The 24,704-nt window shown below is 35.5% G+C and overlaps 1 long non-coding RNA gene across 1 annotated transcript in view; it reads right to left on the bottom strand.

The window, feature by feature from the left end:
• The window catches only part of LOC143646124 (uncharacterized), a 104,695-nt gene that overhangs the window by 61,564 nt on the left and 18,427 nt on the right, over nt 1-24,704 (bottom strand). The window contains exon 2 of the long non-coding RNA XR_013157303.1: nt 21,147-21,207. This is a non-coding gene — a long non-coding RNA (uncharacterized LOC143646124). The remainder of the gene's footprint in view (nt 1-21,146; nt 21,208-24,704) is intronic.

Raw genomic sequence — 24,704 nt, 5'->3', positions numbered from 1 at the left:
TTAATTTGGATATTTTCATGGCCTTAGAGCTGTAAATTTCTAACTTAACAAATCTGCATTATAAAAGCCAACCCATTTCTGTTGTATTGCATTCCAGCATCTTTAGCAAACCAAAGCACATACATTACTTTTACAATTAAAAATTCATAATTATAAAAATATGGAACTGCCTGGAATAGTTTTCTAACATTAGACATTTCATTGCTTATTAACTATCTTCCCAGCATATAGACATATGATTAAATCTGCATTCATCTCTGACATGTGTTGAAAGATATTGTAGGGGTAAAAGAAATCTAATGCTATTTCATACCCTCTTGAGAGCAATCTTTCCTATTAGTACATTTTTTTAAATTTCATCTTATATTTTAACTATCATAGCAATAATATATTTTAATCTTGATAATAGAACCATTATAGAAAAGCATGGAATGATAAATATCTAATTATATTTTTTGATCATGTAGGGAAAGTTTATACCACTTTATTTTATTTGAGCACTTGAAAAAACATAGGCAAAAATGTCCCTTGTTTCATCCGAATTACACACATCCCCATTTAGACTGAAATAAATAAAATTCTGTGCATTATTATTGGTCTCATGTTTCAAACTTTAATTGTATTAATTTAAAAGGCAATTATTTTAGGCTACAATTAATTTTGAGTATCTGTAGAAGCAGCATTGTGAGATAGTTTTAAAGACAAGCCATGCCAAAACTGCTGTAGCTGGTCCCTGGAACATTGATACAAATTCTTGTGGAAAAGCTTTGCAGCATTTAACAAAAAGCCTTATACCACTTAACAATCTAAGAAAGATACACACTAGCCATATTTTATCTTAAATCCTATTCTCTATATTTCCATTGGTCCATAAAGTGGGTTAAAAAATCAAAAGAATATATATGCAGTATATATAGATGGAATCACGGGTGGCAGAGGTCTTTTCTATAAAAGTTCAAATCACCACGAGGAAAGACCACTTTAAATGGGATAATCTAATTCCACCATGTTAATCTATAAAAAATTATTCCAGTATAAGAGGAGTTGATATAGTCAAATTTTTTAATAGTGCATAATTTCTTAAAATGGTAACAATGCATTTAGGTTTGGATAATTTTGAAAATAAGCCTTCTGACATATGTTTGATCTGATCAAATATTGTCAACCCCTTTAAGACCCCAGTATGGTTAGTGCAAATTTATTTTAAATAAATTTATTTATTTATTTAATGAATAAATATTACTTAAAAAATCAAACTCACAATATGTGCTACAGAAGATAATTACTTAACAAATCAAACCAGCAATATGTGCTGCAGAAGATAAGAATGTTTTAATTAAAACCTAAGAGTTACAAGAAAGGGAAAGAAGCAAGTTGCATTATTCAGAGGTTCTAAATGTTTCCACTAATGAGAGGCAAAATACTCTAAAGGTTACTTTGGCTGAAATGAACAATTCTTCTGAGATAGGCTCTCCTTCCTTCTTATTTGAACTTTTTATTGTTTCTTTTTTTTTTTTTTAAGAATTTCTTTAACTTAAAATAAAGTGGATTAAAAGGGATAACAATGACGGTAGCAGCAGGTTGCGCTATTGGAGGTTTGCATGTTCACCAGGATGCATCTTCTTTTAAAGAAACAGTGAAATAGAATCCTCTCTGATTGCAAAACGCATCTTGGTTTCCAAGAGTATGTGAGGATGCCTGCGAAGCAGTAGGTTTCCCCATGAGGTATAGGCTTTGCTGCAGGCAGTTCAGGCAACAAGGAACATACAAAATCCAAAGGAGACCTCCCTATAATTTAATCAACTGTCATCCTGTTGTATATGCCCTTATCAAAGAAATCCCCAATTTTTCTCCCCTTTTCTTCCACTTCTCAGCCTTTTCCCTTTAAAGTTCAAAGAAACTTCATAACTGGAAATATTCATAATTTATTGTAGCTTCCTGGGAGAAATTTGACAGCAAAGAAAAAAGAAGAAAGAGAGAAAATTTTACTAAAATCAGAAAAGTGGGTAATGGAACACTGGTTGTTTAAACTAAACGTTTTAATGCACATATTTGGATTGTAAAATACCAGGGTTTTCCGTGTCTTACTGAGAGAGTAGTTTAGGAGAAAGGCATGAGAGAGAGGGAATGCCAAGGGGACCCCAGTTAATTTGCCAGTGTCCTCATTGGGAATATGACATTTGAACAAAGCCTTGGAAAAGGTAAAAGAGTTAACCCTACATAATGCCCAAGAGAGAACACTACTCAGGCAGAAAAGACAACCAGTCCCAACTTCTAAAAGAGAATTATTCTGTGTTTTTTCAAAGAAAAGCAAGGAGACAAGTGAGCTTCAGCAGAACTAGAAAGGAAAAAGTTAGAGGAAAATGAGTACAGAGAGGAAAGGGAGGAAGGACGAGGGGGTGGAAAGGCAGATGTGCTGTGATTCTCAGGCTCACCATCCCAAGTAGTTGGGCTTTTCTTTTCATGGAAGGGGAGCCATTGCAGGGTTTCAACTAAAAAAAAATAACATGATCTAATTTGTGTTCAAAGGAGCACTCTGAATACTACATGGAGAATACACTTCTATGAGTAGTAGAGTAGCTGAGAAATGGGACAAGAGATGTTAGTGGTATGGTCCCATGTGATGGGCATGAATGTGGTGAGAAGCAGCTGCAACAGGTATCAAAATTGGAGCCCAGAAGGTTTACTGCTTAGTAGGATACAGAGAGTGAGAGAAGAAGAGGAGTCAGAAATGACTTCCTATGCTTTCTGGCCTGAGCAACAAGAAGGAGTAGCTATCAGTTGAGATGAGAACAAATTCAAAGCTTGGGGTCAAGGGCCAGGGGGGCCCATTTTGAAATGCTTAAGCTTGAAAGGCTAACTGGGAACATAGAATGAGAAATCACTTCATGTGCCCACCTGGAGTTCTTTCAGAGGTCTGCCTGAAGATAAACATTTGAGATTTCTTGGTACTCCATGAGATTACTAAGGAAGTAAATATTCATGCAACGATGACAAAAACAGAGTACTCCCAATACACGTATTTAGGAGGAAAAGATTCCAGCATCAGAGATGGAGAAGGAGCACAATTGGAGGGGTTGAAGGAGAGCTACCCAATAGAAACGTGTTGAGGAGGGCACAGAATCAACTCTTCAAAGACTGCTGCTAGAACTTAGAACTGAGCACTGGGTGTTTCCAATGTGAAAGTCAGTAGTGCAGGAGAGGGGTGCAGGCAAAGCCTCAGAGAGGTAGCTGTAAGAGAGAATGGAAAGCAGAAGATTTGCAAACTGAGAATATAGGATCCTGGTTTTTAAAAGTTTGGCTGAAAATTGACCAAAGAAATGAAATAGTAATTGTCAAGGGAAGAGGAGTTATAGGAAGGTCTTTTAAAAGATGGGAGAAAAACAACACAGGTACATGACATCAGAAATGATCCAGGAGAGAGGAGGGAAAACAACTGACTATGTAGGAGAGAGATGGGGCACATGCTGGGGCAACATTCTTGAGTATCTTCTACAAAAGTTGAAAAGATTGGCTTAAAAGAAAAGTCCAGACAGATCAGCTAAAAAGTACTGTGTAAGAGAATTATAATGTGAGCGACATAGATCATTTTAAATTTTATATAGTCACTTTTTTTAATGTAAAAAAAAGCAAAACAGGTTGAACTTTATTCTAATAATATGTTACTTAACCCAATATTTCCACAACATTGTCATTTCAACATATACTCGATATAACAAATTAAATGAAATATTTTACATTATATTTATTTGATATCTGGTGAATACTTCCGACTTTCAGCCCATCAATATGAACTTGCCTCATTTCCGAAGCTCAATAACCACGTGTGGCAACAGCCTGGGTCTGGGTTCAGGCAGAGAATGGAGAATGGGATGTGCAGATGCTGGTTGGTGTGGAATTGCAGCAGTGAAATTGTACGGGATTTATTCTCTGATTAACTCAGTTTACTCAAAGAAAAAGATATGTTAGTCATTAGCCAAGAGTGAGTATGGAGTTTTGTGGAAAGAGAAGAAAACGAAATAATCATAGAATCTTGGCACATTCAGAAGAGAAGTACATTTGCTGAGTAGCATTGAAGTTCTCCTTGAAGTTCATGGCCAAGAATTTAAAGAGTCCCATGAGTGAACTGGAGCTCATTCATGCAAGTTTTAATATGCCTTTCCTTTCTTTCTGTTTTCCATCTGCTTCTGCTCTTTTTTGAATGGACATATCAATTTGTTTTTACTGCTGATTTGGGGAAAATAAACCTATTGATTCTACAACGCATACCCTTGTGTGTGTTTGTACATTTCCCCCGTAACAGAATGAAAGCTTCATAAACAACTTTGAGGCAGGGATTTTTACCTGTTTTGTTTATACCTGTATCCTCTGTGTCTAGAATACTGTGTGGCATATAATAGGAATTCACTGAATAAATACTTATTATATAAATGAAAAGACATACAATAATATTGCTCTGAGTATAAAATTTCCAAGGTATTTTAATGATTCTTTAAGGATTTATAATTGTACATATGAAAAAATGTTTTTTGCTCAAATTATGTAGCATTTTTAAATTGCTGTACATTCTCAATGACGTACAATTACTACTTTCTGTTTACCAATATTGGTACAGTAATTAAATTGCATTGTTATTGACCCTAAACCACTTGTTGCTGCACAGTTAACTATATTTTTATAAATGATTCTTGTTTTATCCCAGACCACTTCTCTACTGGTAATAATAAATTAGATATGCAGATACTCATTGATACATAAACGTAAATCAACAGTTACATTTTTAAATGACAAAATAGAACATTTTTATATTTTAACATTAAAACAACCATGAGTTCTTTTTGTCTCCTTTAAATTTCATGTGAATAAGTGTTGGGCCACATGAAGAGTAAACTAACATACGGTATGGATATGTACACATTACCCATATATGTTTCTTCTTCTATCCCAGCCTTTCTCTTATAAATTCATCACTGTGTGATTGCATTCAGTTTTCATTGCATTCACTTGTTCAGCTCAAGACGTCACACAAGTGTATGTTTTGACAATCCTTTGAAACATAGATGTACCTTGATGCACAGAGCTGTGATTTTCACACAGAGCTATAGGACAGAGTCGGCAAAATCTCTATGAGCAAGTGACCACTTCTCCTCCAGGACAAACAACTTTTGAGATCCTGGAGGGAACAGGTTTCACTCCTAGCAGAGGGGGTCTCCTGGACATGCAGGGGATATGAGATTCTCATTTTCCAGAAGACTACAATGCAGGCTGGCAGGGATTCTGCCCCACCCTTACTCCTAGGTGCTTGGACAGTGCCCCCTCTCTGTTCCTGTGCTCAACTTATTCCCAGGAACTCCCAGGAACAAAATTCACCCTTCGCTTGGGAATTTAGACCAGGTATTTGTCTGCCATATTCAATAAAATTCACTGAAGTTGTTTTGTACCAATACCCAAAGTCCCTCCTAATGTCAAGCTCTATATTTTACTCCCTGCAAATCAAGGTACCTTTGTTTCCAATTACTCAGAGTCCAATTCTATTAACAATAGAAAAACTGGACTCCCTATCACAAAATCTACTCTTTAACCTAAAACCTTCACAAAATTTTACTTGGCTGCAGACAGCATTTACAACAATTTATTTGTATTCCAAACTATAGAATCATTTCTGAATTTATCATAATCTTAAGTAAATAATTATTCTAATAGTTCAAGTAATATTTAATATTATTAAGTAATAATATTTGTGAAATCAAAAGAGATGAAAAAATTACATTTTTCTCTCCCACATACATTAAAATTTCATTGCACAATTTTAGAAACTGTGCCTCATAATCTAGGATTGCAAGTCCAGTCTTGAATCATACCCTTAAAGCGAAGAAAAATAACCAGACTTGGGTAAGCAGATCAATGTATACTGCGGAGGACAGTATAAATAAAGGGCAGTGTAATTGAATGCCAATTCTCCTATGTTCTTAGATGTGCTGGCTTTACTACAAATTGTCTCCTCATAAGGGATACCTGAGACCAGAATTTCAGATTAGTTTATTTCAGACTAAACTGAACAAAACACACACGAGCATATGTGCACGCACACATGCATGCACGCACACCTGTTTGAAGGCATGCTTAAAGCAAATGTCAAGCTCGTGGGATGAGGAAGGACTTGAAGGATCCCAGCTAAGACAGGAGTCCGAGGAGGTGAGCCCTACATTCGATATCACTTTCTACCTCAAGCTTTTGGTTGTTTCACTGAGACGGGGAACAAATTTGGGATTCAGGGTCTATAAACACTCTAGGTTATTATCTGAGAATAGTGAAGGGCTATGCATTAGGAATAAAAGGGAAACATAAATAAATCAGCTTCACAGAGCTGCCTTTACTCAACTGCCTGCCGTAAACAAAACTCTCTACAAAAAGAAAACATCGTGCAGAGAATTAGATCATTAAATTTTTTTTTCACCACAATACCCAACACAGAGGAAAAACTAACAGGCACTCAAAAATACTAAATGGTCTGAAAAATTAGTGGAGAAAAAATGACTACAGAAATTTCTATAATAACACTAATGGAAAAGACTTTAAAAATACAGTAATTGATACTTTCAAGAAATTAAATGACAAGATGTATTTAATTGGAAAATTTGATGTTATCACAACAAAATGCAAATGCTGGATTCAATTAAAGCAAGAATTAAAATTCAGAAGTCATGAAATAGATTAACTGTAGAGAAGACCGGCTAAAGAGAATTCGTCAACCACAAGACAGAGGAGAAGAAAAAATTTAAACAATATCTCATAATAAAAAGAATCACACAAACAAGAAATTGAGACACACAAAATGTGGTAAAAGGATTCTGATTTCATACTATCAATCACAGCAGTAGTGAAATCAGTGTTTCTATTTTATGGTTAAACTATCAAGTTATTCTCTCAGATGGCAGCCTATTCTGGTTTCCTTAATAGTGTTTGTTCCATGAGATTAGTGATATTTATTGATATTTGAAAGCATAAAGTAAAAAGGTTTTGGTGGGGTTTTTTTGACTGTTGATAAAATACTTTGCATTGATGTTGCTTGAGTTTGCATAAACATGAGTTCTGAAAGACTTACATCTACAAAGTCCTGAAGCAATAAAAAGCACAAACTAAATACACAGCAGACTGCAATGACTTTCTTTGACTCATATGTTGAACTAGAAACCTGAGTAATTCCAAAACTAATGCCTCATTAAGAAGCTTTAATTAAAGCTAAAGAATGGAATGAAGATTGTCATTTTTATGACTTATGTGAGCAAAAATATTAAAAAGATTGCTTTGCTAAATTCAGAAGGCAATGTTAATCTCCTTCAAGAATTAAGTATTTAGTTATGTCTATTTTTTAACTGATCCACATTCTCTTTAGAAACTGATATCTTTGTTTCTACCTTTCCAGATTTCTGCTTTTTCATCAAAATTTTCTGTTCTAACTTACATTATATTTTAAAGATTTTTTCATTTTAAAATATGAAAAAGTCTTTATCCAAATCGATATAACTACACTGGAGAGGATTGACAAATCATATTATGAAATTAGTTAAATTCTAACATTCTAAATGTATAAGCTTGTATTGATTTTTAGAAACAATATTAGAATTAAGTGACTAAATAATTTTTAAGCAAGAGAAATTCTATAATTCTAACTTTTATCCTGACTTTTCCATAAAGGAAAGTTATCTAGGTTCCCCCCAAAAGTTGTTAATGTGAAAAAAAAGAAAAACGTTAAGTTAAAATAAAAGGACAAAAAAAAAGAGGGTATAAGAAAAATGAAGTAATAGCAAAAAGCAAATAAAAGGTAAATAAGAAAGAAAGTAAAATATTTTGAAAGTGCATTAAAATAATAGTCTTGGGTACTTACATTTTCAGGATAAGAAAGCACACATAAACTACCTTTCAAGCAACTTAAAAGTAGCATCTGTTAAATATTTCATAAGAAATAAGCTCATAAAATATTTATAATCAAGGCAACTCTATAGACAACTCAAATTGATTTAATAATTAGTATTTTAAAATCACTCTCTGTGTTTTCTATTATTGTATTACCATTAAAAATAGTGTTAATATAATAGCTATTCAATTTTGTTTTTCTTTCCTTAGGAAAATATTATAAATTTGAATCTCCCCAATTTTTTCATTGGTTTTGATCAAGTTAGCATCATTTTATTTAAGATTAGAAAGATTTTTTAAAAAGTCCAAATTATGTACCCAGAAAAATTAGTTGGTAATAGTTAATATCTTTAAAAATTAATCCTTATAATATTGCAAATCATAAGGGCTGACTCAAATTAATTTGAAGGGTTTAGATATTTTAGCTTTAAAGCCTTTTTTTGGAAGTTTTTTTGAGTTTTGTCTTTCCTAAATTCAGGTCCAAAATTCAGAATGATTTAAGATGTTTAAATTTTAAGTTTTAAGATACATTTTATGCCTAAATTGTCTTTGTGTTTCCTGCATGGCCACATATAAAATATTGATTTAGGGGGTGCAAGGGTAGTTCAGTGGTTGAATTCTTGTCTGCCACGTGGGAGACCTGGGTTTGATTTCCAGTTCATGCAGTTCTCCAGAAAACGCAAAACAAAACAAGCAAGCAAACAAACATGCAAATAAAATTCGACAAATGCTGCTGCAATAACAGGATACTGACATGGAAAAAGAATGAAATATGATACCCATCATATAGAATACAAAATATATATATATTGATTTATCTGTTCATTTTAAAAAGGGAAGTTATACTACGTAAATATTGATAATTGATGGATTGCTTTCAGCTTCTTAATTCAGTATCTTCCCTTTTGCTTCTGTGGCTTTCTCTCTCAGCTTTTGTGAGTTTCTCTGGATATTATTCTCTTATAAAGAACTCAAATAAGAGGATTAAGACTCACCTAAGCATGCCTAAAATGAAATAACCTAATTGAAAGGTCCCACCCACAACAGACCTATATCTACAGGAATGGATTTGTTTGAAGAACATGATCTTTTCTGGGGTCCATAAAACCTCCAAACCATTACTCATTTTGAACTTCAGACTCAAGAATCTAACTGCTAACTTGACATCTCTAATTTCATATATCAGCAATTTAAAATATCCAAAGCCAACATCATCATGTACCTTTTACTTCCTCCTCCCACAGTTTTCCCTACTTTGTAAATGGAAACTCAATTCTTGAATTGTCTCAGGCCCCAGATGTTGAAGGCATCTTTGATTTCTGTGCCAGTTTGAAACTATTATGTACCCAGAAATGCCCTGTCCTTTAATCCCCATTCAATATTGATGGATGAAATCTTTTTGATTGTTTCCATGGAGATGCAACCCACCCAATTGTGGGTAGTAACTTTTGATTAGATAGTTTCCATGGAGAGGTGTCTCCACCCATTCAAGATGGGGTTGCTTATTGGAGTTCTTTAAGAGGGAACCATTTTGGAAAAAGTTTTAGAGCCAGGAAAGCCCACACAACCAGAGATCTTTGGAGATGAAAGAAAATGCCCCAGGGGGAGTCCTTCAAGAAGCTGGGAGAGAAAGCTAGCTGATGTCGCCATGTGCCTTTCCAGTTGACAAAGGTGGTCTGGACCCATCCATCTTTCTTGTACCAAATTATTTTTCTCTGGATGCCTTAGTTTGGGCATTTTCATGACCTTAGAGCTGTAAACTTGCAAATTAATACAGTCCCCTCTTCAAAAGTCTTTCTGTTTCTGGTGTATTGCATTTTCGCAGCTTTTGCAAACTAGAACAACTTCTTTTTAATTCACTTTCATAGACTTTACATCTAATGCATATGAAAATCCATTTCACTCACATCAAAATAAAACCAGGATTCAACTATTTCATGGTATCTCAAAGCTACTATACCAGTGCAACTTTACATCATTTTGCACCTAGATTGTGCAATAGCCTGTTATTAAATCTTTTGAATTCCAGTATAGTCTGTCCAGAAGACAGAGGGATCTTTTAAAACATGGGATACATAGAATTTTATCCTTTTGCTCCAAATAATCCAGTGAATGGATTGCATTTCATGGAGATGAAAACAAAAGCCTTCTCCATGTCCTGCGGCTCTCCCCATGGTCTAGTCCAATGCTACCTGCCTCATTTCACCTTGGATCACGTCCCTCCCCCATCACTCTACCACAGCTTACTGACCTCCTTGCTGTTTTTTAAAATTATTAGGCAAACTCCTGCATCTACAATGAAAATTTTGTTCAAGACGGCTTCATGGATATGAGACCTGTGTGGTCACACAAGGCCCTATGCTCAGAATGTCCCATGCTTGATTTAATACCCTGTTGCCAGTACTTGAAATTTTAATGGATTTTTGAACAGGGAGCCCTACACTTTCATTTTACACTTGTACTCCACAAATTACATAGCCAGTCCTAACCTCGGGTCTCCGTATAGTTTGAATCTGCTCACATATTGAATTCTCAGAGATGACATCTGTGACCACCACTTCTGAGATCACTAATCCCCCTCGCATGGTCTTTCCTCCTACTCTGCTTTATGACTTTAAAGGATCACATATGAACACATAATATGTTGCTTCTGTATTTCTGTACTATTTTTCTTCTAATTTTCCCCACTGGAATATATTTTATTATTTTCTCATTGAGCAAGGATTATGTTCATTGCAGTTTCCATAGCCCTAGCCCTTAAACAGGATATCTACGGGAAAATGAGAAAATATTACTGAGTGTGTTCACAGAAGTACTAACGCATGCACTAAAACGAAAACATTTTAGTTGGTTTAATGTAAACTTCATGTGACTCATTCTATTTGGCTTTAAAGTTCCACTTGCAATGTGTTTGTACACCCTAATGCTTGGTAGATATTTTTCATCCTTGTTTTCATGATAAAGCAATAAAAATTAAACGTTAAAGTATTGTCTTGATCATGAGAATATCCACTCTTTTATTTTCCAGATAAGTCTTCTCAAAATCGATATCTCACTTGATTAGCACTTTGGAGGAAAATTACAATCATTATTTGAATAAGTATTTTACTTGTTGAATACACAAAGAACACACCACTTTGATAGAATTGAAAGTGATCTCAATTATCAACAAATATACCTGGAAGACAGTGCTAGCTCTTGCTCAGACAAGTGATCAGAAGGAAAAAAAGACACCTTCATTTTGCCATGTAACCAGAATAGGGCATATTTGCATGCTTCTATGTTTTCTCTCTGATCTTCCTTCATTATTGATTATAGGTTATCTGACTTGTGCTGGCTTGAAAGGATGTATGTCCCCTGGAAAAGCCATGTTTTAATCCTAATCCCATTTTGAAAAGGCAGCCATTTCTTCTCATCTCTAATCAGCATTGTATGTTTGAAACTGAAATTAGATCATCTCCCTGGAGGTGTGATGTAATCAAGAGTGGTTGTTAAATGGATTAGGTGATGACATGTCTCCACCCGTTCAGGTGGGTCTTGATTAGTTTCTGAAGTCCTATAAAAGAGGAAACATTTTAGAGAATAAGAGATTCAGAGACAGTGGAGGATGCTGCAGCACCACGAAGCAGAGAGTCCACAAGCCGGCGACTTTTGGAGATGAAGAAGGAAAATGCCTCCCGGGGAGCTTCATGAAACAGGAAGCCAGGAGAGAAGAAGCTAGCAGATGATGCCATGTTCACCATTCGCCCCTCCGGATGAGAGAGGAACCCTGACCATATTCACCATGTGCCTTTCTAGATGAGAGGGAAACTGACTGTGCTCACCATGTGCCCTTCCACTTAAGAGAGAAACCCTGAACTTTATCGGCCTTCTTGAACCAAGGTGTCTGTTCTGGATGCCTTAGACTGGATATTTCTATAGATTTGTTTTAACTGAGACATTTTCTCAGCCATAGAACTGTAAACTAGCACCTGATTAAATTCCCCTTTTTAAAAGCCATTCTGTTTCTGGTATATTGCATTCTGGCAGCTAGCAAACTGGAACACTACTCATCCTATCTCTTTTCTACTCAGAAAATTTAAAGCACATATTCAGTTCCTATTCTATCCTCAAAAAATGAAGGCACAACCAATTTTTTCCTAGGTCAAAAATGGAATTGAGTCAGTAGTAGGGAGGGTTTTAAACCTGCATTGAGGTAATATCCCTATATTTTTGGAGACCCTGCTCTGTAATTGTCTTTGGTCCTCTTCTCACTTTTGGATTGCTAGGAGAGGGTTAGAATTAGGCAGGATGCCTGAGAGAAAAAGCCACAGATAGGTTGCGGTTCTGCCTGGGCTAGTTAATTCATGACTGCATTATTTATAATCATCCACTATGCTTTATGAAAATGGCACAGCTCTTACTCAGGAGATATGGCTGTTTCATGTGGGAGCATAGATACTGAATTTAACACCTAAAATTTGGCCAAACCAGCTAAGAAAAGATTGAACAAATATATGCAAAGGAAAAATGAACTCTAGAAGAAATACTCAGCATTAGCATGTAGAGAGCATGCGGTTCAATATCTAGTGCCAGTAAAATTTCAGGTTTATAGCAATGCACAATTTTGCAATCTCAGTGGTTCTCTCTTTTTAACCTAATCCCTTAAAAACTGAAAGTCTCAGGAGAATAAACTGTAAAGTAAGACAGATGCCTCCATAAGCATATCTGTTCAAAAGTGAGAAATCATATTATAGTCCCAAAGAAAAAAGTTCCTAACAATCTGCTACTTGATATTCTGTTACATGGCGTGTAACAAAAGGATAAGAACTATCAGGCTAAGTATTTAATATTTAAATTTCAAATATTTCCAGAAACTAAATTGAACGATAAATTGTTTGCTACACCACTTTTTGGCATTGAAATGTCAGTACTCCAATTAAGGGCACACTTTGGCTGATAACTTGAATACCTCTTTTCCTTTCATCTATATTTATAGTTAAAACCTTCTTAGGAAACAAAACAACAAAAATAGCATATTTAGAAAGTGAAGGGAATAAAACATGTCAGTGACTAATACGATAATCCCTCAAAGCTGAGTGAATTGACTTGTCAGTATGAGATACAATCATAGCTAATGAATATGAAAATCTACCAAATATATTATAAGTTAATATATAGGTACAAATACATATCTACCATATTTATATTTGTATAGATAAGATATAGATATATAATTGAAGATACAAGTTTAGAAAAGTATAGATGAAGGAACAAATAAATGCCTATAGTTTAGAAAAATCTTATTAACTTAAATCTAATAAATAGCATTGTTAAAATATTCATTTTGAGTCATTAGACCACACTGTAAAATCATTTATTTAAGTTACTCTTCACAGAATCATAATAGCAAGTTATTAGTAATGATAGAAAAATACCAGATACTCATGCATGCAATCAGATACACTGTGATGCAATTCCACACCAAGAATAGCTCTTAAAGTACAAAATTAACTGACTTTATGTAATAACAAAAAATATGAGTGAACATAAAGACCTGTATAAAGTAGTCACTCAATAATTGCTTTTTGGATCCTCACAGGTCTGAAGAAGACTTTAAAAAGAGGTTGTCCAAATTTTAATATTAAAGATTTCTATAGAATACTTTTAAGTTTTTTTTTTAATTTTTCAATATATTTGATATTACCTGTGGTAGTTAGATTCAGTTGTCAACTTAGCTAGGTGAAGGCATCTAGTTCTATTGCTGTGGACATGAGCCAATGGCAGGTGAACCTCATCTGTTGCTGATTACATCTGCAGTCGGCTAGGAGGCCTGCCTGCTGCAATGAATGATGTTTGATTTAATTGGCTGGTGCTTAAATGAGAGAGCTCAACATAGCACAAGCAGCTCAGCCCAGGTCCAAGCAGCTCAGCATACCTCATCTCAGCACTCACAGCTCAGCCCAGGCCTTTTGGAGATGCAGAAAGGAATCGCCCTGGGGACAGTTGTTGGAACTCAGAGACCTGGAGAGAAGGCCAGAAGAGATCACCCTGTGCCTTTCCATGCCTTCCCACATAAGAAAGAAACTCAGTTGTAAGTTAGTTGCCTTTCCTGTGAAGAACTATACATTAACTAAATAAATCCCCTTTTATTGAAAGCCAATCCATCTAGGGTATGTTGCATTCTGGCAACTAGCAAACTAGAACATTACCTATCAAACATAAAGTAGATATAGACTATAGAAAATTATTCTCATTTTAAATGTTTCCTAATCAGCTTACTTTTAGGCAGATATATTACATTAAAAAATTCAAATGTGGTTCACTTTGACTTTAAACACATTAAATTTTTCTATGATTACAACATTTATTTGATGACACTGACCCAGGACACAATAACCAAACCTGAACCCACTGAAAACAAGGCAATAAAATATCAAAAAAGCAATGCAATGCAATTCTGAAAAAGTATCTAATCATTCCAGTGCTTATTTCCCAGCTCATCAAAGAAGGGTGTGCGTGTGTGCGTGTTTAGTTGACAAGAGATAAGTCACACAGGTAAATCAGATAGGGGCAGAAGTCCTGTAGGGCTTGATTAATTCTGAGTTAGTATAATAATCTAGTTCACTTTCACAAAACATTAAAATAATGTCTTCAGTGGCAGAAATAAAATATTCTGATCCATAGGAAATGATTTATTATGAATTTAGCATATTCTAGTATATAATAAGTGGAAAAGTTCAGTTACTTTTATTGCTTGCTAACACTTGTTGGGGAAATTGGGAGGAAAGTAGTTTGAGATTCTAAAAGACATTAATTTTTGGCCATACCTTTAAATTCAGATTGTGATTTTGCAGCTAAATTATTGCTAATGCTCACTCTTACTTAAGATATTCAGTAATAACCAGATTCTGATCAACCAAAAGAAAAAAATAAAATAATAAGTTAAAATAATTTTCTACAAAACGTTTGTAATGCTCTGTGCAAAGCTGGATTATGAAAAATACGCCATCATTTCATATTACTGACTGTAAGACTTGTGCTATTTTAAAAATACAGCTAATTCTCTCTAGCAGGGCTATATATCCTCCAGTGGTTGTTAGGATTCACATTCTTCCAAGCACTTTACCCAAAAAGCTGACTTATTCTAATTATGTACACATCCCTGAACAATATCATTATTATAATAAGATACAATATCAAAATATAATGCATTAAGTCTATTTTTCTTGAACTTAAAAACTAATTAGCTGTTTCTGAATAAAGACATTAAAATAATTATTCCTATTTGGCGTTAAGATTTCTCCATTGATTGCTTACTGTATCTAGGGAAAGAGGCTGCAAAGATTCAGAGCAATGTGGTTTTTGGCTTTTACTCTTGGCTTTTAGCAAGGGGATACAAGAAAAGAGGAATTCAGGAAAGATTAGCCATTTTGCATGTAAAACAGAGTGAATAGAGATAGTTCTGTAATTTACGGCCTTTAAAAATTGGAAAATCTGATGGCCTCTATACCTCAAAATGTATGGGACAAGTTTCAATGGTGTTGGTGTATAAAGGCTTAGTAATTTTCACCCTGTCATGTACATTTAAGTATGGCCTTCTCACCTAATGCTACTATTTCTAATAATAATATATTCAAGGTAAGGACAAGCATATGAGAGAAAAACTATGAAGCCAGGAAATAAAAACATAAGTTTTCAGTTCAGATATAATGTCCCTGATTCAACATTCTATATTGGGATTATATGGGTAAGGACAGGAGGGCACATAATTGAACTCTTAAAGTTTTTTTGGGTTTTTTTTTTGGCATGGGCAGGCACCAGAAATCGAACCCAGGTCTCTGGCGTGCAGGCAAGAATTCTGCCTGCTGAGCCACTGTGGCCCACCCATCTTTAGCTTTTAGATCATTGTATTTGGATGTTCCATAACTGGGACTGATGCCAAGGATTCGCAACCTTCAATACCTTTGATTCGTGATCACATGCAGGAATTAGGTGCAACCACTGAAAGTGGGAAGAAGAATGAGATGGTATTTGTTAACAAACTGTGGCTTCTACTGATGTCTGATGAACCAAATCTCTTTACCCGAACTGCTCATTTAATTAGACTGCATAAACCAACCTTCCTCCAGTTAGAATTGGTTAAATGACTGACTCCAGGCCAATAAGCAAAGATAGAGGTTAAGTCAGTACTTGCGGTCTTACCACCTAAAACCTCCCTTGTGTAAGTCTCAATGCTTTATCATCTTTTAGAATACATCTGACTCTTTGGCTGAACTTGGTATATACAATGATTTTGACAACTGTTGACCCAGAAATTTCATGTTGTTCTATTGAATAATATGGATAAGTGCCAAGATGGAAGACACTCTGTTTCCGAATCATCAGTTGGCAGATACCCTCCAACTAAGAAGTTCCATATTCATGTTATAGGAACAATAATATCACTTTTATTTTGTTACAACATGGAGATCTTGGGGTTCATTTGTTAATGATACATTAAACTCTACTCAATATCTCCAAAATCCCAACTCTGTATTTTTATCCTCATTCTACTTCATATTCAGAAGAAAAATATATAGTTCCACCTAATAACATTAGTGTGTTTCTGAGAAGATGTTGCCAAGACAAGACCTAAGGTCTATCAGACAAGGGAATAAGAGAAGGCAGATAGACCTTCAACTTTTGCAACTGAAGATTGCAACTCTTCAATTGCAGTGCAAGGTTAACATATATGAGAAAGGAAAGGAAAGTGAAAAGAAATGAACGGGAAGAGTGTACAACAGAAGTACAGTTTCAAGTAACGTTTGACCAGACTGATGGGAGACATGAGTCAAAGATGTCTATAGGGAGAGAACCCATCAATGAGCCTGTTTTACTCTTTCTGCAATGCTCAGTCATTTCTTTGGAGCAGTCCACCAGAAGACCGTCCTAGATCTGAAAGCAGCAGTTGATTCAGTGGGGCAGCAGCTTGGACTGCCAATCCATTACACATTTTACATTGGGAAACCTGCGCAACTCATTGTCAGAGCTGCTACTATCCACCCTTTACAAATTGTTAGAACTTTGACAACCTAGCTTGAAGGAAAAGAGGGCAGGAAGCATATTGTTTACCAAGGAAGAATTGCAACAGCTAAAAAAGCTTATGTCTCAACCCTCCAGCAATCCATCACGTAAATCTTAGATCTGTTTGTACATAACAATGAAAGTTCTCACATTTCTTTTGCAGAGGGTTCTATTAGGGGGGATCTTTGACCTTTAGGGGAGATTACCCTGGGGCAAAATCCAATGAGAAACAATAGATGAAGGATTGACTAATATTTGGCTCTTACTGGTTTAGGTTGGAATATATTACCAGTGAAGGTGACAACTTGGATGATGAGGAATTGAGTCAAGATGTCTAGATAAAATATTGCAGTCAGCCCCAATTTCTTGGAAAACTTCCCTAGTTCTCATGTTAAAACTGGGCAAAATATAAGTGACATTATCATGAAAATGGGAAAGCAAAGACCCCAGATTAAGATGTACTTCATAGGAAAATATGACTGCCGTATGAGTCAAGCCTGAGTCAACCAAAAAATACTGGGTCTCCAAACAGAAAGTAATATGTATGTGGCTGTTGAATCAAGGGGTCATCAAAGCTGAAACAGGTGTGCCGAGAGTGATGAGCTGGCTACCTGACATAGGGTTTTGAGTGGATCAGTTGGAGTTCTGTTTATTCTAACTACATTCAGCCCCTATGCTATGAAAAAAAATGGAAGTAAATGCACCATGCTTACTGGTATGCCCTTGATCGCTCCACCTACCCTGGCAGGAGCTCTTTTAGAATACGGATGATTAGAGGTGGAACTGAAATCTCTTTGTCCTAAAGGGGCTAAATACCATATGCATCTGTGTGAGTACACTGGGGAATCTTGGGGAGAGGTGAGAAGCAAACTTTGACCATAATGACTACACACACTTGACTCCACTATCCCACCCAGTCCTACAGAGAGAGGAAGCACTCGAATTCAAATGATGATGTTCAGCCAAAGTTCACTGTGGGAAAGCGAATCCAATGCTACCTTGTAGGTAGGGCCCTCTGGGCCAATGCAGTGTTGTTTTTACATGTGAATTAAAAAAAGATAGATTATTTACAAAGCACTTAAACTATGCACCATACTTAACAATTTTTATAAGATCTGAAATAGCTGCAATAATCCCTCTCAGTTAATATTTTCCTACGAAGTACATCTTAATCAGGGGGTCTTTGCTTTCCTATTTTCATGATAATGTCACTTATATTCTGCCCAGTTTTAACATTAGAACTAGGGAAGTTTTCCAAGAAATTGGGGCTGACTGCAATATTTTATCTAGATATCTTTACTCAAGATATCACTTATTACATGAGAATCGGAGCCTAATTTCCCCTGCTCTTAAATCGAAGCAGGCTGTGGTTTTCTCATATGAAAAGAAGGTACTGTGCCAACTAGGAGCTTGCCTTTAAGATGCCTGAGCTTCTCCCTCCCCTAAGGGAAGACAGCTGCCCTGTAAAGTACTGCCAGAACCTCAGTTGCTGTGAGTGTTGGCTGCTAATTGCTCCCAGCTATACCTCTTCTCTGCTGCCCTGCCTTCACCCGAACAAAGCTACCCTATGAGGGAACAAGTCTTTCCCTTTTCCTGAAGGATCCCAGCTGGTTGCAAAATGCCAGCTATCTTGTCGTTGGTACAGTATACTCTCCAGACCTTTTCCCTATTGATAAAGTTGTTACTAAACTTTTTTTGAGTCCATTGAGGGAGATCCTTGTTACTTCTTTCATATTTCACTCCTGCCTCACAGATTTTCCTGATGAGCAATTCTCATGCTACTCCCTGATCCCAACCTTAGACAATCTGGCTGGGCATTACAGGTACGTGTCATGCCATGGTGATTAAATGGTCTTTACCTTTTGCTGTTTGGAATTTCCTTCATGCACATCATAAACATCACTGAAAGTCTAAAAATGTTAACAGACGTGAACACGACAACATATGAAAACGCTATATCTAATTCGTGTGTACATTATTAATAGTTATATTATTCACATACTTTTCTGTACATTTAAAAAATGTAACACTGCTATTTACAATATAACACACATAAAGAAACTTATGTAAATGGAAGCAGGGCAGCTATTGGAGAACAAGTATAAAATTTTGGTGTACATATTCCAAAAAAATTTTAGCAAAGTTTTAATATCTAGAGTGATGTCAGATTTTAAAGAACTCAAAGATGTCAAAGAGTTTTGTTTTTTCTCATCAGAGCAGGAAGAATGCCCAGTAATACTCACCAAAATCACCAAAGCCTCAAGTAGAATTAGCCTGAATATACTAGACAAGACAAGGAAGGGCATGAAATCGAATCAAATTTCTTTGTTTTAAAGCTTTTTGATGAAAATATTGGAAATCAATTCTACAGTTGAAGATATAACCGCCATCAGATATGATATTTTTAACTTAAAAGAGTCTATGCCATATTTATAATCCAATCACACTTTTCCTCTTTGTTTACAAAACTTAGGTTTCAAATGCAACATATTGCAACATGGCAAAACATTTTTTACCCCCGCACATTTCATATTTTTGTATTATTACTCAGCATGTATCTCTCTCTGTTCCCCTCTCTATACCCCACCTTGTAGTAACCTGGCAAAATTTACTTTCCTGAAATTACGCCTATGAGTTTTATTTTTCCTTCTTCACCATACTTTTCATAATTATAATATTCACAACTGACAAGAAGAAGAAAGCTCAAACACTTAACTAAGTTTAAATTATTTGTTTTATGTCACCAAGCTAATTGGTGGAACAGCCAAATCAAAAAGTCAAAGTATATAAAAATCTTTAATATATCTGACCACAAGACAAGTATCACTATATTACCCAACTCAAGGAAATAAGCATGCATTATAAATGTGACATTTTAGAATATTAAAGCAATTGAAAAGGAGCAAGTGTTGACATTTTCCTTCTTTGCCATATTCTACATACATGAATTTAGGTAAGAATTCTAACACTAACATTACTACATGCTTTTTTTCAAGGGGAATCATATTGCTTCAAATAAGGGAAAGAACCACTAAAAATATAACCAAATAAAAAATTTGAATACAAGCTGATCCTTATTGGAATTCAAAAGTGTTCTACTCAATAATTACTGAAAGATTAGTACTTTGTTGTGAAGTCCATTTTGTTTCCTGTGAAGAATGCTACATCATATTTCTAGGTGTGAAAACCCTTGATATGTGCCAGCCATTCTTAGCTGCTAAAGCATTATTTTATTAGCAAAAAAAAAATCTATTGAAACAGCTATTCAATTCTATGCCAAATTTTATCCCCTAACTAAAGTTTCTATTTTCTATGAGATGATACCTCAATTGCATGAAGTACATTCCTCCCAGTGGAGATGTGATTCAAAAGTTTAATTTTCACAGTGATTTAATCATTCTTATATTATTGATGATAACTCACCATTGCCAATAGAGCTATTATGATTAACCAATTAAGAAATCACAATACCAGTGAGACCACACTTGGAAACAAATGAAGGATTATTTTTGTACAACCTATAGATCATTTCTTAAAAAAAAATACATTCCCAATTTTTCAAGTGGATTTACAAGCAAACCACTTGACAATTTTCACTAATACTTTGTTCCCCTCGTATCTTTTCCCTAATCTCCAGTAAATCTTAACTAGTTTATATCTAATCATGACGAGATGATATCAGACTGTTTGTTAATTTGTTGGCATCTTTCTTCTAACATTACCAAATTGTGATGGCAAGTTTCTGGGACCCAAAATATCCTCGGTTGACCTTTTTCTTCTGTAAGCAAATGCCTGAACTTAGCTCTCAGTAAATGTTAAGATCTTCTCTCACCGGACAAAACTCAACATTTATGTAACTCTATTTTAGCCTTAAGACCAACTATACATTTCTCATTTTAATACAGTGCTTAAAATGAAATCTTTCCTTCAAAACATCCCTGGTCCTTCTTTCTCCTTTGCCTGAAGACAGAGGTTCTGCCTTTGAACCTCAGGCTGTGGCAGGTTGATGATTTACAAGTGAATCCAGACATCACCTAGTGGTTAGGGATTCAGAGAATCTACTATCCTTTCTCTTCTTTGGCTGTGTTTTCCTTCCTGATAAAACAATATGTCATTACTTCAGGGGCACAAGACATTGATCATTTTCTTAAACTGTGCACACATATAAGAAAATGCATACAAACCCATGTGAATATCTTCTAGACGTTTCCTCTTCTCCTCACTTTACATCAGTGTGTTCAAGTTCTGTAAAATAAAAGCCATGCTTTTCTGTCTGATCCGATTAGCAGCTGAGCCTATGTCATCATACATCTCGATATTGATGTCATTCTTTGGAGTATTTGCTTATTATTTCTTAATATTCTTACGTGGTTTAATATGAAAAATTCTAAGCAGATAGTTTGTAATATGCTGAAGATAGTGTGGAATAAAAGACAGAAAACAACAAAAAGAAAATTGCTTTTAAAAGACAGAAAAGAAAGACAGAAACTTTGTTTATGCTTATTTTTGAATTGAAAATGTTGATTGATTTCACAGAAGTTTTAATGTAGTGGGTTCACACTTTTGCTTGTATGCATTAAGAAAGAATAATGAATGGATAGATAACTAGGTTTAAAGAAATTTAGGAAATGAAAATTATCTGCAACAAATGTTATATTTGGTTTCATTTCAGGAGGTAGACTAAGACAGTTAAAAGGATCGACTTTCCATTTATGAAATTTATGAGAAGCTGCTTACCCTCTATTTTCAAGATTTTTAAGATAAGCATTTAAAAGTAAATGATGTGAACAATATCATAATTTATTATTAATATATAACTGTACATCAGTATATCAATGTGCAGGCTTAAAAGTATTATGTACCTTAGAAAAGCCATGTTTTAATTCTGATTCAAACTTGTGGGAGCAACCATTTCTTTTCATCTTAATTCAATACTGTTGGTTGAAATATTTTGATTAGATTATCTCCTTGGAAGTGTGACGCATTTCCTTGGGTGTGAGTTTTGATTAGATGGAGGTGTGACTCCACCCATTCCAGGTGTGTCTTGATTGTTACTGGACTCCTTTAAAAGAGGAGAGATTTTGGAGAAAACCAGAAGCAACAGAAGCCTCACAGCCAACAAAAACTTCACTGCATGGTCGACAGATGCCAACCCATGGAGAACAGAGGCACAGATGTTTGGAGATGCTCAGAGCCCAGCAGACATCACCATGAGATGTTCAGCAAGCCTGAGCCTGGAGAGAGCCACGGGAAGCCAGCGATGAAAGCCCCAGAGAAGCAAAGTGAGGAACCCCCACAGGAACAGAGGCTGAAAGCGACAGAGCCCAGGAACAAGGGGACAGCAGATGCCAGCCACGTAACTTCCCAGCTGAAAGAGCTGTTCCAGACCCATCAGCCTTCCTTGAATTAAGGTGTATTTTCCGGATGCCTACTTGAACACCTTTATAGGCTTAGAAATGTAAACTTGTAACTTACTAAATGCCCCTTTTTAAAAGCCATTCCACTTCTGGTATATCACATTCTGGCAGCTTGCAAACTAACACATGATCATTTCCAGTATTTTGCAAAATATATTAACCATGGCTCCATTTGTAATATGCTGAAGATAGTGTGGAATAAAAGACAGAAAACAACAAAAAGAAAATTGCTTTTAAAAGACAGAAAAGAAAGACAGAAACTTTGTTTATGCTTATTTTTGAATTGAAAATGTTCAAAATTCAATTGAATTCAATTCAATTATTTTTGAATTCAATTCAATTATTTTTGAATTGAATTTGATAAATTGTTAGCTCAAATATGACTTTCCTGGCTTAAATATCATGTGAATTAAAAAATCACTGCATGTGGGTGTGAGTAGGACACACCAGGCCCATGTACCTGTAACATCAGCTAGAAAAGCTGGATAAATTACAAATACCTGGTGTCTGTCTGAAAGGGCTCAAGTCCAGGCCCCACAGTCAAGTATGTGGCCTTGGAAAAGAGGCTGAATTCTTCAGCTTCTCATTTCTCAATCTGAAAATGCAAATCAAGTTTCCTTATCTCAGATGCTTGAATACTATGTAGCACATAGAGCGTTAAGTGCTTTGAAGGCAATGGAGGAGGGTGAGGACCAGAGATGGAGCTGGGGCAGTCAGAGCAGGACAGCTGTTTTGTCTAGAGTGGTAGGGGAAGGTCCCAGGTGATCTGACCTACAAGGAGAGAGCAGAATAAAGGGGGAAGTGAAACATGTCACCTTTATAAGAAAGAGCATTTTGGAAAAAAGAAGATGCTCTAGGCAGGAGTAACCCTGACATTAGAGTCCAGACACTAGAGAATAAGAAAAAAGGATAGACGTATGTCGAGTAGCAAACCTGAACCACCCTGACTATTATTCAGAAATTTCTACAACATTGCCTGAGAGGCTGTGCTACCCACAGAAATAACCTCTGCCTTGAAATCCCATAAGCATTTAGTTTAAATTAACACTTAAATATATAGGATTCTGGTTAAACTCTATACATTATGAGTGTTCATCTTGAACCTGTAAATAGATTGTAAATTGTTTCATGGCAGTTGTCATACCATGTTTGTGTGTATATGTGTGTGTGTGTGTGTGTGTGTGTGTGTTCATGTTCATTTAATCCCTTAAATCATCTAGCAAATTCTTGGGATTATATTAACTGATTAAAAAATTCTAATAAATATGTAAATTTCACATTACTTTGGCACTGCAACCAAGATTTTGATAATAATAGACTATTGTCAGGCATCCAATAAACTCAAAATGCCCTAATTTGAATTGAAATGACTTTGAGATTGTTACATAGTTTACAGATTTGAGCAGAATTGTTCATGTATTATCTATTTTAATTCAGGTTATAGTCAGGAGAGCTAGTCAAAGGTTTTTTTTAATCTTATTTGATAAGCAGGCCTACATTTCCTCTGAGAGTTCAGTGATTTGTCACACATTGCACAGTTAGTAAGTAGTGGACACCTGACTTGAAAAAATGCCTTCAAGCTCCTAATGTAGTATTTATTTTCTTCTAACATTGGTATAAGCCAAAACGACTTTAAAATATTGCAGAGCAAGATTAATCCTATAAATACTAAAAGCAGCATTAACATATTTCCTAAAAAAGCAAGGACCACAATTCCATTAAGTGAATGGGAGTCATGACCTTGATAAATAAATGCTATGTGGCTGTGTTTGCTTGCCCGGCAGTAAAAGAGACAACTTTTAAAATATTTTCAAAACACAAAGTGGGCTGAATTTCTAATCCCAGAAATTACAGGAAACTTCTCTTTGGAGAAATGAAAAATTCACCCTAAGAACTTGCCTACACGTGACTGAAATTACAATGTGACCATTTTCAAAACAACATTCCGATTCCAATGGAGGGTCTGGATGAATTCCATAGGAGAGGCTCGCCGGCCGAAGCAGGAAGAGAACCTGTCTCTTTTGAATCCTCCTTAAAAGGCTTCCAGTGATTAGATTAAGCATTACTCACTGAAGAAGACATTCTCCTTGGCTGATTACAAATGGAATCAGCTGTGGATGTAGCTGACGTGGTCATAATTTAATTCTATGAAATGTCCTCATAGCAACAGACAGGCCAGCACTTGCCCAACTAGACAAACAGCTACCACCACCTGGCCAAGTTGACACATGAACCTGACCATGACAAATACCTTTATTGACAAATCAGGACATGGCATACAACACATGGTCACAATATTGCCACATAGTTGTGCATCTGTCCCCA

This window comes from Tamandua tetradactyla, chromosome 9, assembly GCF_023851605.1.
Source record: "Tamandua tetradactyla isolate mTamTet1 chromosome 9, mTamTet1.pri, whole genome shotgun sequence".
NCBI classification, from domain to species: Eukaryota; Metazoa; Chordata; class Mammalia; order Pilosa; family Myrmecophagidae; genus Tamandua; species Tamandua tetradactyla.
The sequence above is the reverse complement of the archived record's forward strand: the minus strand, read 5'-3'. Positions and strand labels throughout refer to the sequence as shown.